Source organism: Oncorhynchus keta, chromosome 21 (assembly GCF_023373465.1).
Source record: "Oncorhynchus keta strain PuntledgeMale-10-30-2019 chromosome 21, Oket_V2, whole genome shotgun sequence".
NCBI lineage: Eukaryota > Metazoa > Chordata > Actinopteri > Salmoniformes > Salmonidae > Oncorhynchus > Oncorhynchus keta.
Window position 1 is genome coordinate 20896766 of NC_068441.1, and position 13997 is coordinate 20910762.

General features: G+C 44.9%; 1 protein-coding gene across 1 annotated transcript in view; it reads right to left on the bottom strand.

Moving 5' to 3' along the window:
* Positions 1-13997, bottom strand: part of LOC118377479 (calmodulin-binding transcription activator 1) — a 130636-nt gene that overhangs the window by 55108 nt on the left and 61531 nt on the right.

The following is a 13997-nucleotide window of genomic DNA, read 5'->3' on the forward strand; positions in this document are numbered from 1 at the left end:
CAAGCTCCACTCATCAGCTATCCTGAGCTCAAGAAGCTCTCACAGTCTCACTGCAGAATTAGACGTTTATTCACGTTTCTCCAAACTTCAAATTTTGAAGTTACTCCCAACATCACATTTAGAAGGTTAAGAGTTCATGTTTTGGATAGGGTTCAAACATTAAGCTTAGGCACTTATTCCAAATGGTTTAAGGTAAGGGTTCATGTTCGGGATAGGGTTAAAACCCCAAAATTAACAGAAATGCACAAAAACAATAAAGAATGAACGAAACGTGGAGACAATGGAGTGCTCACAGGCAACTACACATAAACAAGATCGCACCAAACACATTGAGGTAATGGCTGCCTAAATATGATCCCCAATCAGAGACAACGATCAACAGCTGCCTCTGATTGGGAACCATACCAGGCCAACATAGAAATAGATAACCTAGATTACCCACCCTAGTCACACCCCGACCTAACCAAAATAGAGAATAAGAAGGCTCTCTGTGGTCAGGGCGTGACAGTACCCCCCCAAAGGTGCGGACTCCGGCCGCAAAACCTGACTCTATAGGGGAGGGTCCAGGTGGGCATCTAGCTTTGGTGGTGGCTCTGGTGCGGGACAAAGAACCCACTTATCCCGCGGATCCGCCAGCATCGGGGGCGGCTCTGGTGCGGGACGAAGAACCCACTCAGCTTGCGAATCCATCAGCATTGGTGGCGGCTCCGGTGCGGGCCGAAGAACCCGCTCAGCTCGCGGATCCACCAGCTTTGGTGATGGCTCTGGTGCGGGTCGAAGAACCCGCTCATCCCGCGGATCCAGCCATGGACCTGGGCTGAACACTGTGCCTGGACTGGACATTGGTGTCAAGGAAGGCTCCTTCCACGGAGCGGGACTGGACACCAGCCCTGGCCTGGACATCGGTGTAGAGAAAGGCTCCTGCCATGGAGCAGGACTGGACACCGTATCTGGACTGAGCACTGGTGCAGGGGAAGGCTCCTGCCCTGGAGCTGGAGACTCTGGACTGTGAACCCTCGCTGGCGAGGGTTCAAAGTCCAGAGCGTAGGGCGTGGAGCCGGTACAGGTGGCACTGGACTGGTGACACACACTTCAAGGCGAGTGCGTGGAACTGGCACAGGAAGTACCGGACTGGGGAGGCGCACTGGAGGCCTGATGCGAAGAGCCGGCACAGGTGGTACCGGATTGGTAACACACATTTCAGGGCAAGTGCGAGGTGCTGGTACAGGACATACCGGACTGGGGAAGTGCACTGGAAGCCTGGTGCGTGGAGCCGGCACAGGTGGCACCGGACTGGTGACACGCACTTCAGGGCGAGTGCAAGGAGCAGGCACAGGAAGTACCGGACTGGGGAGGCGCACTGGAGGCCTGATGCGAAGAGCCGGCACAGGTGGTACCGGATTGGTAACACACATTTCAGGGCAAGTGCGAGGTGCTGGTACAGGACATACCGGACTGGGGAAGTGCACTGGAAGCCTGGTGCGTGGAGCCGGCACAGGTGGCACCGGACTGGTGACACGCACTTCAGGGCGAGTGCAAGGAGCAGGCACAGGACGTACCGGACTGGGGAGGCGCACTGGAGGCCTAGTGCGTGGAGTGAGCACAGGACGTACTGGGCTGTGGAGGCGTACTGGAGACCTGGTGCGCATAGCTGGCATAAATTGTACCGGTTCGATGACACACTTCGCACGGCAAGTGCAAGGAGCTGGCACAGGACATACTGGGCTGTGAAGGCGCACTGGAGACCTGGTGCACATAGCTGGCATCAATGGTACCGGTTCGATGACACACTTCGCACGGCAAGTGCGAGGAGCTGGCACAGGACGTACAGGGCTGTGGAGGCACACTGGAGACCTGGTGTGTTGAGCCGGCACAGATTTTACCAGACTGATAGCACGCTCCTCAGGACGAGTACGGAGAGCTGACTCAGGTGGCATTAAACTGATAACACGCTCCTTAGGGCAAATGTCGTGCATCTTCCACCAACTCAACAACTCTCTCATTTCTCTCTCCTCAACACACTGATGGTTTCTGATTCTCTCCATTCACTCTCCTCAAGTTTCTCCCTCTTCTCCCAGACTGGCTCTGGTTCACTCCTCGGCTCCGCCGACCACCCCTTGTGTCCCCCCCAAAAATATTTTCGGGCTGTTTTTTGAGATTTTTGTGGCCCCGAACCCTGGCGTCGTCACTGTCCTCCCTCCTCTCCTTGTGTCCTCTGTGACTCTTGCCAAGGAAGGCTATCCTGTCCTACCATGATTTCCTCCCAAGTCCAGGATCCTTTCCCATCCAAGATCTCCTCCCAAGTCCAGAATACCTTCCCATCCAAGACCTCCTCCCATGTCCAGGATCCCTTCTCCTCCTGGGCACGCTGCTTGGTCCTGTTATGGTGGGATCTTCTGTCACATTCTCGAAATAATTATCGGACCAAGGTGCAGCATGGTATAGTTTCCACATGTTTATTAACTGAAACGCACAAAAACAATAAAGAATGAACGAAACGTGAAGACAATGGAGTGCTCACAAGCAACTACACATAAACAAGATCGCACCAAACACATTGAGGAAATGGCTGCCTAAATATGATCCCCAATCAGAGACAACGATCAACAGCTGCCTCTGATTGGGAACCATACCAGGCCAACATAGAAATAGATAACCTAGATTACCCACCCTAGTCACACCCCGACCTAACAAAATAGAGAATAAGAAGGCTCTCTATGGTCAGGGCATGACACACTCACACAAAATCACTTTAACTCCTTTGAAACCTGTAACCATTCCCTTTCTTCTGTGCAATCTTCAACTCTTACTTTCTCCTTTCTTTGTGAAATGCAAATTGTCAATAAGCTGTTTGAAATGTACTATGAAGAAGTGCACGAACACACACACACACAGATACAGGAGAAGAAGGTACCATAGCTGCAGAGAAGGCACTTAGTATGATTGCTTTTCCTTCTGTGTGTGTGTGTGTGTGTGTGTGTGTGTGTGTGTGTGTGTGTGTGTGTGTGTGTGTGTGTGTGTGTGTGTGTGTGTGTGTGTGTGTGTGTGTGTGTGTGTGTGTGTGTGTGTGTGTGTGCGTGCGTGCGTGTGTGTGTGTAAGCGTCTGTGCTTCTGACCCTGTTGAGCATGAATCGTGGGCAGTTCTGTTAAATCCAGCCAATGATGTATAGACTGGTTGGTTGTTTAGCAACAAAACCAACGCATGCGCAACTATGGGGCAAAACAGAAGGTGTTGGCTTAGATAGTTTACATGTTGTCAACAATGTTTCCTCTCCAATGTGTATTGAAAACTTTAATATATTTGCACAATGAGCAGTTGTTGTCTCGCAAAACCATCTTTACAGGTGTTGATTAGCTACATAGTATTTTGTCCCCATATTATTAGCATAGACATGGTGGTGGCAGGGTAGCCTAGTGGCCATCATTGAAAATAAGAATTAGTTCTTAACTGACTTGCCTAGTTAAATAAAGGTACATTTTATTTTTAAAGACATGAAATCAGTCAAAACACCTCAAAACAAGACATGGTATCACTTGGCAGCTTCTTGTCATCATTGCTAGCTATCTGGAAATCCAGAATCACAACAACAAAAAGCCTTCTGCCCCATTGAAGTGCGTAGATGGTTTTCGTGCATTGACGTTTTCAGTGCATTCGGAAAGTATTCAGACCCCTTGACTTTAAAAAAATGTTGTTACATTACAGCCTTATTCTAAAATTGATTAAATAAACACAAATCCTCATCAATCTACACACAATACCCCATAAAGACAAAGCGAAAACAGGTTTTAAAATTGTTTGCAAAAAAAAACAAAAACAGAAATACCTTATTTACATAGGTGTTCAGACCCTTTGCTGTGAAACATGAAATTGAGCTCAGCTGCATCCTGTTTCCATTGATCATCCTTGAGATGTTTCTATAACTTGATTGGAAAGGCACACACCTGTCTATATACACTTAGGTTGGAGTCATTAAAACTCATTATTCAACCACTCCACAAATTTCTTGTTAACAAACTATAGGTTTGGCAAGTCGGTGAGGACATCTACTTTGTGCATGACAAGTCATTTTTCCAACATTTGTTTACAGACATTTTATTTCACTTATAATTCACTGTATCAATATTTCAGTGGGTCAGAAGTGTCACGTTCTGACCCTAGTTCCTTTATTTTGTCTTTGTGTTAGTATGGTCAGGGCGTGAGTTGGGGTGGGCAGTCTATGTTCATTTTTCTAGGTTGTGTTTATGTGTTTGGCCTGGTATGGTTCTCAATCAGAGGCAGGTGTCGTTCGTTGACTCTGATTGAGAATCATACTTGGGTAGCCTTTTCCCACCTGTGTGGTGTGGGTGATTGTTTTCTGTTTTGTGTCTTCACCAGACAGGACTGTTTCGTTTCGTGTCATTCTCTTTGTTATTTTTGTTTTAGTGTTCTGAGTTTAATAAATATCATCATGAACACGTACCACGCTGCACATTGGTCCTTCGATCCTTCATACTCCTCAGACGAGGACGACAAACGTTACAAGAAGTGTACATAAACTAAGTTGAGTGTGCCTTTAAACAGCTTGGAAAATTCCAGAAAATTATGTCATGGCTTTAGAAGCTTCTGATAGGCTAATTGACATCATTTGAGTCAATTGGAGGTGTACCTGTGGACGTACTTCAAAGCTTAACTTCAAACTCAGTGACTCTTTGCTTGACATCATGGGAATATCATAAGAAATAAGCCAAAACCTCAGAAAAAACCTCCACAAGTCTGGTTCATCCTTGGGAGCAATTTCCAAATGCCTGAAGGTACCACATTAATCTGTACAAACAAAAGCACGTAAGTATAAACACCATGGGACCATGCAGCCGTCATACCGCTCAGGAAGGAGACGCGTTCTGTCTCCTAGAGATGAACATACTTTGGTGCGAAAAGTGCAAATCAATCCCAGAACAACAGCAAAGGACCTTGTGAAGATGCTGGAGGAAACAGATACAAATGTATCTATACCCACAGTAAAAGGAGTCCTGTATCGACATAACCTGAAAGGCCGCTCAGCATGGAAGAAACCACTGCTCCAAAACCACCATAAAGAAATCCAGACTACGGTTTGCAACTGCACATGGGGACAAAGATCGTACTTTTTGGAGAAATGTCATCTGGTCCGATGAAACAAAAATAGAACTGTTTGGCCATAATGACCATCGTTATGTTTGGAGGAGAAGGGGGAGGCTTGCAAGCTGAAGAACACCATCCCAAAACCGCGAGTGAAGAGCAGTTTTTGCCAGTCCTGTCTGGTCCAGTGACGGGTTTGTGCCCATAGGCGACATTGTTGTCGGTGATGTCTGGTTAGAACCTGCCTTATAATAGGCCTACAGACCCTCAGTCCAGCCTCTCTCAGCCTATTGCGGTCTGAACACTGATGGAGGGATTGTGCGTTCCTGGTGTAACTCGGGCGGTTGTTGTTGCCATCCTGTACCTGTCCTGCAGGTGTGATGTTCGGATGTACCGATCCTGTGCAGGTGTTGTTACACGTGGTCTGCCACTGCAAGGACGATCAGCTGTCCGTCCTTGCTCCCTGTAGCGCTGTCTTATGCGTCTCACAGTACGGACATTTCAATTTATTGCCCTGGCCACATTTGCAGTCCTCATGCCTCCTTTCAGCATGCCTAAGGCCCGTTCACGCAGATGAGCAAGGACCTTGGGCATCTTTCTTTTGGTGTTTTTCAGAGCAAGTAGAAAGGCCTCTTTAGTGACCTGTGACCTCAATTGTGACCTCAATTGTGTGTGAGCAAGGAGGCCTACAAACCTGACCAGCTCTGTCAGGAGGAATGGGCCAAAATTCACCCAACTTATTGTGGGAAGCTTGTGGAAGGCTACCCGAAAGGTTTGAGCCAAGTTAGACAATTTAAAGGCAATGCTACCAAATACTAATTGAGTGTATGTAAACTTCTGACCCACTGGGAATGTGATGAAAGAAATAAACTTGAAATAAATCATTCTCTCTGCTATTATTTGGACATTTCACATTCTTAAAATAAAGTGGTGATCCAAACTGACCAAAGACAGGGAATTTTTACTAGTATTAAATGTCAGGAATTGTGAAAAACTGAGTTTAAATGTATTTGGCTAAGGTGTATGTAAACTTCCGACTTCACCTGTATATAAATCATTCACTGTGAAATTCGACATACGTCCAAGTAAGCAGGATTTTGGGACATCACTTCAAAACCGGCCACTAGGGGCAACGGTGAGGGCTATTACTTTCAACTTAACCTTCGAAATTTGACGTTTAAGGGCAAAGGTCCGATTCTGCAGTGAGACTGTGAGAGCTTGTTGGTTAACCCACATCTCTAGAGCTGGAGACTGGGCAGGGGGAAACATACCCAGCCCCAAAAACCTCTGAAAACACACACCTCATTCATTTATTAATCTATTCATTTACTCAAATGACCAATGGCTGTATGTCCCCTGTGTACTTTCAGAGAGAGAGAGAGAGAGAGAGAGAGAGAGAGAGAGAGAGAGAGAGAGAGAGAGAGAGAGAGAGAGAGAGAGAGAGAGAGAGCAATTAAAGACTTACCCCCAAAGAGCTGTTAAAACGCAAAAGGGAGACGTCAGCTGAGAGAGCAGGCTGACACACATTACACACTCATTACACACACACACACACTGAGAGCTTGGCTGTGAAGGTCGATTCTTAGGAAGTTACAGCCAGTCAGTCCCTACGGAAACCAGTGATGGAATGCTCTGAGCACACAGTGCGACACATCCACCTATCAGAAATACTGTGTGTGTGTGTACAGGGACCAGACGACCAGGGACACACCAGGGACCTAGTCCAGAAACCCAGTCCTGATAGGAATACCTGACCCCTCCCTTTCCACACACGCACGCGCGCACACAGACACACACACGTTTACATATACGCACAAATGCCATAGTAAAAGTTTGAATGGTTCTGCAGTTTAGATGTATCAGCATTGCATCAACCACGAAGGGTCTTGCTCAGTAGAGACCTAAAACTAAAAGTAAGGCAGCATTCAAAAAGGTTACAGGTATTTCTCTTCTCTTTCATGTTGTTCTAAATAGGCCATGGTCTGTTGTTGGTTGCTCTGACTCTCAGGTTAACAAAGTGTGTGTTTTGTTGCTAACTGTGTGTGAAATGGTGCTAGAGACAGACAGTGCAGAACATAGTGTGTGAGTGGGAAGATGAATTTGAAGGAGAGCAAGAGCCAAAGGGGAATCTAACTCCCCCACACACATCACAAATACAATATCTAAAACAAAACAGGGACAAATAACACAAAACACATGTGCATTACACACACAAACTGTATGCACATGGGTCAGTGAAGTAGGACCAGCATCGCACAAACACACATAAAGTAACACACACACAGCCCACTGGGAATAGACGTCAATTCAACATCTATTCAACGTTGATTCTGATGAATACCAAATACCAAAATACCAACCAGTGTGTGCCCAGTGGGATACGACACTTACAAAGCAATCTCATTAGTGGAAATCACTCAGCTGTAACAACGGCAATGTCTCATGCCAGTAAACACCCAAAACACCACATACAAGTTAATTATGCATTAATCACACACACACACACACACACACACACACACACACACACACACACACACACACACACACACACACACACACACACACACACACACACACACACACACACACACACACACACACACACACACACACACACACACACACACATTTACTATCCTTGTGGGGACCAAACAATTGATTCCCATTCAAAATCCTATGTTCCCTAACTTTAAACCAAATCATAAGCTTAACTCCAAACCCCTATCCCTGACTCCTAAACCGAACCTCTAACCCTAACCTTAAATCTAACCCCTAAGCCTATAATACCCCTTTTCCTTGTGGGGACCAGCGAAATGTCCCCGAATTATTCTTGTTTTACTATCCTTGTGAGGACTTCTGGTCCCACACACAAACTCACTCACTCACTCACTCACTCACTCACTCACTCACTCACTCACTCACTCACTCACTCACTCACACACTCACACACTCACTCACACACTCACACACACACACACACACACACACACACACACACACACACACACACACACACACACACACACACACACACACACACACACACAAACTGAGAGCATATCAGAAGATAGAAACTCATTAGGACAGTAAAAGAACAGCCAACAACCGAAACAATAGCAGTGCCAGAAACAAAGGAGAGTTGAATGATTCCCACAGCAATCAGAGACATCTGGGCTTAACAACACTGTGTTAGTTATCAAAGTCCTCTACTCTCTCTTTCTCTCTTATCGAAATAGGCAATTAAGACACTCAAACACCCATACATACAGGCCATATACAGAATAAACCAGCCCAATATAAACAATGATGTAAAGAATATAAAGAATGATGGAAGAAAGAGAGAAGGAGATTGTAGAGAGATGGATAGATGTGTTATTGACTGTGTGTTTTTGTGTGTGATTGTGTGTGTGTTTGTGCACAGGTGTCTGTGTATCTGTGTGAGAGATGACGCAGGTGTATTTGTCTTTTTGAGAATTCTAAGGGCGCTTTCTGAAGAATTTCTGACAGGCATTATCAAAGACACCCTCAGCAGGGGTCCGCACATTGTCTGAGACGCAACTCACTTGTTGCAGGCTTTGATGTTTGCCACTTATCTTCCCCCCACAGAGTGTCGCACATAATGCAAATAGAGAGAGAGAGAGAGAGAGAGAGAGGGGGAGAAAGAGGTGAGGAGGGATAGAGAGATGTGAGAGAGAGAGGGGGGGTGAGGGGGATAGAGAGATGTGGAGAGAGAGAGGGGGGGTGAGGGGGATAGAGAGATGTGGAGAGAGAGAAGAGAGACAGTGTGTGTGTGTGAGAGAGAGAGAGAGAGAGAGAGAGAGAGAGAGAGAGAGAGAGAGAGAGAGAGAGAGAGAGAGAACATAAAATTCAACATACCAATTCGGATCTGGCAAAAAAAGCTTAAATCAGTTATAGAACCTATTGCCCTTTATGGTTGTGAGGTCCGGGGTCTGCTCACCAACCAAGAATTCACAAAATAGGACAAACACCAAATTGAGACTCTGAATGCAGAATTCTGCAAAAATATCCTCCACGTACAACGTAAAAACACCAAATAGTACATGCACAGCAGAATTAGGTCGATACACGCTAATTATCAAAATCCAGAAAAGAGCCATTAAATTCTATAACCACCTAAAAAAGGAAACGATTCCCAAACCTTCCATAACAAAGCCATCACCTACAGAGAGATGAACCTGGAGAAGAGTCCCCTAAGCAAGCTGGTCCTGGGGCTCTGCTCACAAACACAAACAGACCCAAAAGAGCCCCAGGGCAGCAACACAATTAGACCCCCCCAAAAAATATATACAAATATATATTTGTCACATGCGCCGAATTCACTTTACAGTGAAATGCTTAACCAACAATGCAGTTTTTTTTGAAAAATACCTTAAAAAAGTAAGAAATAAAAGAAACAAGTAATGAAAGAGCAGCAGTAAAATAACAATGGAGAGTCTATATACAGGGGGTACCGGTACAGAGTCAATGTACGGGGGCAGCGGTTAGTCGAAGTAATATGTACATGTAGGTAGAGTTATTAAAGTGACTATGCATAGTTAATAACAGAGATTAGCAGCAGCATAAAAGGGGGGTAATGCAAATAGTCTGGGTAGCCATTTGATTAGATGTTGAGGAGTCCTATAGCTTGGGGGTAGAAGCTGTTTAGAAGCCTCTTGGACCTAGACTTGGCGCTCAGGTACCACTTGCCGTGCTGTAGCAGAGAGAACAATCTATGACTAGGGTGGCTGGAGTCTTTGACCATTTTTAGGACCTTCCTCTGACACCACCTGGTATAGAGGTCCTGGATGGCAGGAAGCTTTTCCCCGGTGATGTACTGGGCCGTACGCACTACCCTCTATAGTGACTTGCGGTCGGAGGCTGAGCAGTTGCCATACCAGGCAGTGATGCAACCAGTCAGGATGCTCTCGATGGTGCAGCTGTAGAACCTTTTGAGGATCTGAGGACACATGACAAATCTTTTCAGTCTCCTGAGGGGGAATAGGTTTGGTCGTGTCCTGTTAACGATTGTCTTGGTGAGCTTGGAACATGTTAGTTTGTTGGTGATGTCGACGCCAAGGAACTTGAAGCTCTCAACCTGCTCCACTACAGCCCCGATGAGAATGGGGGCGTGCTCGGTCCTCCTTTTCCTGTAGTCCACAATCATCTCATTTGTCTTGATCACGTTTAAGGAGAGATTGTTGTCCTGGAACTACATAACCAGGTCTCTGACCTCCTCCCTATAGGCTGTCTCGTCGTTGTCGGCAATCAGGCCTACCACTGTTGAGGATCAGCGTGGCAGATGTGTTGTTACCTAACCTTACCACCTGGGTGTGGCCTGTCAGGAAGTCCAGGATCCAGTTGCAGAGGGAGGTGTTTAGTCCCAGGGTCCTTAGCTTAGTGATGAGCTTTGAGGGCACTATGGTGTTGAACGCTGAGCTGTAGTCAATGAATAGCATTCTCACATAGGTGTTCCTTTTGTCCAGGTGGGAAAGGGCAGTGTGGAGTGCAATAGAGATTACATCATCTGTGGATCTGTTGGGGCGGTATGCAAATTGGAGTGGGTCTAGGGTTTCTGGGATAATGGTGTTGATGTGTGGCATAACCAGCCTATTAAAGCACTTCATGGCTACAGACATGAGTGGTACGCGTCGGTAGTCATTTAGGCAGGTTACCTTAGTGTTCTTGGGCACAGGGACTATGGTGGTCTTCATGAAACATATTGGTATTAAAGACTCAGACAGAGAGAGGTTGAAACCAAATCATAAGAAAACAAAAAGATAATTACTTGACACATTGGAAAGAATTAACAAAATAACAGAGCAAACTAGAATGCTATTTGGCAAAATACCTGTGACTGACCCAAACTTAAGGAAAGCTTTGACTATGTACAGACTCAGTGAGCATGGCCATGCTAGTGGGGCTCCTGAGTGGTACAGTGGTCTAAGACACTGCAGTTCCTGGTTCGAATCCAGGCTGCATCACATCCGGCCATGATTGGGAGTCCCAATTTATATCAGAATTGGCAACTTGTTCTCATTCTGATAAATAACAGTTGGAGACTGTTAAAATAAGTCCAAGTTGGCTAGACTTTAAATATAAAGATTAGCTGGCTACTCACTAAAACATTGGCCTGTGTTAATGTGCTATACTGCCTGCTACAACAAGTTGGTCATTATCAGTGGATGTGCATGGTTCTGCTTAAATGTGTAACAAAAATAGCATTTTCATAGATAGACTTGAAAGCCAGATCAGTACATTTACCAAAGAAAGCATAATTTTACATGCAATGTACCTTTAATTGTGCAACAAATCTTATTTAGAAAAAATGTTAAAGAAATTGAGATATATATTCTGAATCGCCCATAATTTTGAAAATAATCGTGACATAATTTTTAGGCCATATCACCCAGCCTCTGTGTGTTATGTGACTCTTCCTACACAGTAATGCTCTCAGTTCTAGAAGTTAATGTCACACAGAGAGAGGGCTTTACAAGGTCTGTGTGTGTGTGTGTGTGTGTGTGTGTGTGTGTGTGTGTGTGTGTGTGTGTGTGTGTGTGTGTGTGTGTGTGTGTGTGTGTGTGTGTGTGTGTGTGTGTGTGTGTGTGTGTGTGTGTGTGTGTGTGTGCATGAGAGTGTGTGTGTGTGATTATACTTTATTTAAAATCATTTGTAGAGTTCGCCAGCTTTTAGTCCCAAAAAACAAATTTGCAAGCATTTTCTACCTCTGGTTCGTTTGCCATTCCTATGGAGGAAAAACGCCAAAAATAAGGTTTGAGGTTAACACAAGCTTAGGATATTTTATATATTTTGTTCTATACGATAATATTAGTCAGGGAAAGGTCCAATGCAGCCATTATTATCTCAATATCAAATCCTTTCTGGCTGACAATTAAGTACTGTGATTGTTTCAATTATAATGGTAAAAAAGAAACAGAAATAGCTTCTAAGCAAAACAAGAATTTAGCTTGTACTGTCTGGGAGTGGGGTCTGATTAGAGGTCTGAAAATTAGCCGTTATTGGCAGAGAGGTTTTAAACTCTCTTTCTTACTGGTCCATTAACTCATTTACCATATGATGATGCCACCATGGAAGGCCAAGACTCAATCCCACCAAAACAATACTGACATTTCAGGTGGTCTTTTCAAACATCTCCTACACTAAAACGGCATTATCATCATGTTTACAATTTTACAGAATTATTCCAACCACATAGTGTGTAAATATATAGAAAACACAGAATACCTTGTTTTGGACTGAAATGGGCCTTATCACAGAAATACCTTGTTTTGGACAGAAATGGGCCTTATGTGCTTGTTTTGATTACATAAATGTTTACGAAATCACAAAAAGTGATGTTAATCATGATTAGCTATGTCATAGAACAAAACAAATAAGATCTCCTAAGCCTCAGCCCTTATTTTCAGAATTTATCCAAAACCCCTTAATTTCATTTCCATTCATTCCCCCAAAGGCTTTGGCAAATGAGCCATGGTGTAGTTATCCTCTGTTAGCGCCTACAAAATGACGCCATTACTATTGCTCTTTATAAGACCTATTAGTGGGTGCATGCATGTATGCTGGTGATTCCCGGTCATAGATCTACTCTCAGAACTGCCCTTTGTAATGGATTAGAAAGGACAAAGACAGAGATACTTACAGAAAGGGTAAAGTAGAGTGAGAAAGTGAAAGAGAGGATAAAAAGAAGGATAGAGGGTGGGAGAAAGTGAAAAGGAGAAATTAACATATATATTTGTATTTTATTTCACCTTTATTTAACCAGGTGGCCAGTTGAGAACAAGTTCTAATTTACAACTGCAACCTGGCCAAGATAAAGCAAACCAGTGTGACACAAACAACACAGAGTTACTGAGATACTGGGGTGCAAAGGAGAAAAATATATATAACAATATGGGGATGAGGTGGTTGGGGGGGCTATTTACAGATGGGCTGTGTACAGGTGCAATGATTGGTAAGCTGCTCTGACAGCTGATGCTTAGTTAAGGAGGGAGATATAAGACTCCAGCTTCAGTGATTTTTGCAATTCGTTCCAGTCATTGGCAGCAGAGAACTGTAAGGAAAGGCGGCAAAAGGAGGAGTTGGCTTTGGGGATGACCAGTGAAATATACCTGCTGGGGCGGGTGCAACGGGTGGATGGTGCTATGGTGACCAGTGAGATGATATAAGGCGAGGCTTTACTTAGCAAAGACTTATAGATGACTTGGAGCCAGTGGGTTTGGTGACAATTATGAAGCGAGGCCACCCAATGAGAGCATACAGGTCGCAGTGGTAGGAGGTGAAAAAAATGGATGGCACTGTGATAGACTACGTCCAATTTTCTGAGTAGAGTGTTGGAGGCTATTTTGTAAATGACATCGCCAAAGTCAAGATTTTACGAGGGTATGTTTGGCAGCATGAGTGACGGAGGCTTTGTTGCGAAATAGGAAGCCGATTCTAGATTTAATTTTGGATTGGAGATGCTTAATGTGAGTCTGGAAGGAGAGTTTACAGTATAACCAGACACCTAGGTATTTGTAGTTGTCCACATATTGTAAGTCAGAACCGTCCAGAGTAGTAATGCTAGACGGGTGCGGGCAGCAATCGGTTGAAGATCATGCATTTAGTTTTACTTGCATTTAAGAGCAGTTGGTGGCCACGGAAGGAGTGTTGTATGGCATTGAAGCTCGTCTGGAGGTTTGTTAACATAGTGTCCAAAGAAGGGCCAGAAGTATACAGAATGGTGTCATCAGCATAGCGGTGGATCAGAGAATCATCAGCAGCAGAGCGGCATCATTGATGTATACAGAGAAAAGAGTCGGCCCAGGAATTGAACCCTGTGGCACCCCCATAGAGACTGCCAGAGGTCCGGACAAAAGGCTCTCAGAATTGACACACTGAA